Below are 3,571 nucleotides of genomic sequence, written 5' to 3'. Positions count from 1 at the left end.
CTTCTAATGGCAAGATACTAGCATAGAACTTTTGGCCATAAGGTTGTGAAAAATTTTTTGCCTTGTGGCCAAAACTCTTGATGCAAACATACAAGCACACAGCTTAGGCCTTTTGGCCAAAACTCTCTGAGATAGGAGGTTGTTTTAACTCACAAATCTTCTCTAAGATTGGAAGTTCATATGGAAACGTCGTGACTACATGAACTATCCATATTTTATGTGATCATCATGAGGGTTTTGGATAATTATTACATGTGATTAAGCTTCATATCCAACAACAATACATGCATCATGCATGCATGCACGCACAACACACGCACACATGCATGCACACACATACATGCACATGTACACATATGTTCGCACACACACACACACACACACATGCATATAGATAGATCATATCTAAATAGATAGATATAGCTGTGTGTGTTTGCGCATGCAAAACGACACATTGCATGCACATACACAGAGACACTTGTACTAGAGAGGCAAGAATGGTTGGCATCAGAGAAGAAAAGGTCCCAAATCAACACGTCCATGTTTGGAGTACCTAAATATGGCTTCATCATTTGCTCATATGTCTCATGATATGAGAGAGAGAGAAAGAGAGAGAGAGAGAGAGAGAGAGAGAGAGAGAGCTTATAATATAATATTAATGTATTACACACACACACACACATGCATGCATGCATGCACACATGCATGCTTATTCAAAATGTGGGAGTGTGGAGGATGCAAAGCATCTCCTTGATGAGTTGCCTGAATGTGAGGACTACCATGATCTTGGGAGATGCCAACCAAGAAGAGGGTATGTTGGCTTTGGAATTGGATGCACTCATGCACTAGATAGGGATTCAACCAAATGATCAAACTTCAACTAAGAGAGTGTCATCCCCTTGCTGTGTTTCATGGACCATTTGGCTAAGAGAATGTGATCTTCATTTAATAGATTTTGAGAACCAGCCCTCTAAATTATGGAGCGAATAATCCACACTTATATATCGCATCCATGTTTTGTATAGCATGTACATGGCTAAGGTTTTTTTGAGTGGTAATTGTGTGTGTAACTTTTGTTTGGACATCTGAAACATTATTTTGAAGGCAAATGGGCAATGCATTTTGTCTCCCCAAGGCACTTCGTGAGTTTTTAGGTCGATATGCAATTGTCATAGTAAATCATGGCAACTGCAGCATCGTGCGAGTCCCATTCTTCTTTGAGAGAATAAGTGTCTTTTTCTCAATGTGGGTTAAAGAGAGCGAGAGAGAGAGAGAGAGAGAGAGAGAGAGAGAGAGAGAGAGAGAGAGAGAGAGAGAGAGAGAGAGAGAGAGAGAGAGAGAGAGAGAGAGAGAGAGAGGAGTGTATATTCTTAAAGCCTCCAAAGCCTTATACAGAAAGATACAATAGATCCACATAGAGCTTCCCTAATAAGTTAAATTTGGATTGTTGAGTATAGAACAAAGACGACAAATTTCAAAAAGATGCAATAGATCTACATAGAGCTCCCATAATAAATTGAATTACGTTTGTTGAGTAAATTGGGCATAGAGCAAAGGCAAGCAGTGAAAGGTTTATGAAACTTGAATTTTGTTTCTTAACATTTTAAGATCCCACCTTAAGACCCAGCAGAGCAGGTCTCAAACCGGTCGTAGACGGGTGATGCAACTCGTAGAATACATATAAAGAGTTAAATGCTTCTACTAATCCTGGGAATGCCTTTGGTCTTTTGGAAGCATACTTCAAGCTAAGGGTTGCCATCAAATTGAAAAAAGAGAGTTTTCATCAATGTAAACTATGTCTTATGGATTTGATGCAAAATTTAGGGGTTAATGAATTTGTTCAAGACTCATTAGGCCTGAATTGTAATGGAGTTACTTGGCTAGTCAAGCATGACTACAAATGTTGGAAACTCTTAGGCACATGAGTAATGAGAAGAAAACTAAAGGCTAGCACAAAACAATGGGAATCAACATGGAGAGAGAGACATCATTTGTGGGCATTGTCAAGGAGTAAGAGGAGGAGAAAACAATTTGTAACGAAATTCGGAAAGCCATTAAAAATTTGTTGAGGTATGGGTTTTTAAAATAGTTGTACTAAAATTGAGTATAAAGAAATTCGGAAAGCCATTCAAAATTTGTTGAGATATGGGTTTTTTTAATAGTTGTACTAAAATTGAAAGTGCCAACATACTGGGTGACCAAGCAAACTTCAAGCCGGCATGTTTCTTTAAAAGAAGAGTGAAAAAAAAAACAAACAAACAAACAAAACCTTGATCTGAGAAGCAAATTTCAAAGGTGCATCGAAAATTCGACCATGGAATCGGGCAGCACCGAAAAGTTCCTGCCTCCCATTAGATCTTACGATGTGCATGTTTACTTCTTCCAAACTGATGAATCCCATTTAGCTCAAGCTCGTTCTCTCCAAGCCGATATCATCGACAAATTCCCCGATCTCCTTGTCCACAAGTTTTGGGCTCAGCCCATCGGCCCTCATCCCGTTGGCAATTTCGAAATCAACTTGAAGACCCCCGCAGATCTTGTCACTTTTCTACCCTGGATTCAGGTGAACCGGCGAGGCTTCTCTGTCCTTGTGCATCCCAATACCGGGTTTCCTGTGCAAGATCATACTGTCAATGCAATCTGGATCGGGCAGAAGCATGTACTCAATACTGCTGTGTTGGACGAGTACACAGAGACGTATGGGTGGTTCTGAATAAACGAATCGTTTGATGCATGTTTCCACGAAAGACTGTTCAACTTCTTTTTAGCACAATGGCAAAGATAAAGATTACTGCATCTTACTTTATATCTTTGTCACAAATCACCGATCGGTGAAAGCAGTGCAAAACTGTTTGTCCTAAACGCTGTTTGCCAAAGTCGAAATCTTTATATCAAGTCCAACAGGATTTATAAGTTTGCAGGAAATTTATTTGAAAACTTTTAGGATCAAGGCCCGTGGAGAAAGCAAGAGATCATATGGTAGACTATTCGTGCCAGGATCCAGACATAGCTAAGGTGAGTCTCCAAAGGGGACTTTATAAGTGCCTCAACCCCATCGATTTTTCCCGTTTACTTGGTGTAATGTTTTGAACTGGTATGCGCACGACTCCCACGCTAGACCGTTTGGTACGCCTCCTTTCTAAAAGGGCATCTTTTAAAACCTCACACTCGTAGCATACTAACCACCATGAACATATCTTTTGGCAATACTTCAGCTCAACAAAGAGGCCTGCGCTATCCGAGCGCCAAGGTCATGTGTCATAAAGGACTTTGAGGACCCACGTGAGCTGTTGATGTTTGTCTGAAAGTGCTTTGAATGAAGATACAAGATGCCTTTATAGTTCAGTTCCTGAATGCCCTTTGATATGAAGACACGGTCTGTAATATGTAGATGGCCATCAGAAATGATGCTGCACAGATTTTGAGCTAAAAGTAATAAATAGAGGGAGAGACCTTGATAGCTAGATCTGCCTTAAACGATCACATCAACGACCTGTCGGTTTCAGTGAAAAGTAATGTGAGCCATCAATCAGAAGGCCAGGCGCTGGAAGCAGAACGTTAGGCAAAGTGC

General features: G+C 40.4%; 1 pseudogene; it reads left to right on the top strand.

Annotated features, from left to right (window-relative positions):
• The first annotated feature begins 2,314 nt into the window (after positions 1–2,314).
• Positions 2,315–2,713, top strand: LOC147896285 (putative 21.2 kDa protein pseudogene; annotated as a pseudogene).
• Positions 2,714–3,571: the final 858 nt, after the last annotated feature.

This window comes from Dipteris shenzhenensis, chromosome 12 (assembly GCF_047967505.1).
Source record: "Dipteris shenzhenensis isolate YYH24624 ecotype China chromosome 12, Dip_SZ_1.0, whole genome shotgun sequence".
Lineage (NCBI taxonomy): Eukaryota > Viridiplantae > Streptophyta > Polypodiopsida > Gleicheniales > Dipteridaceae > Dipteris > Dipteris shenzhenensis.
The sequence above is the reverse complement of the archived record's forward strand: the minus strand, read 5'-3'. Positions and strand labels throughout refer to the sequence as shown.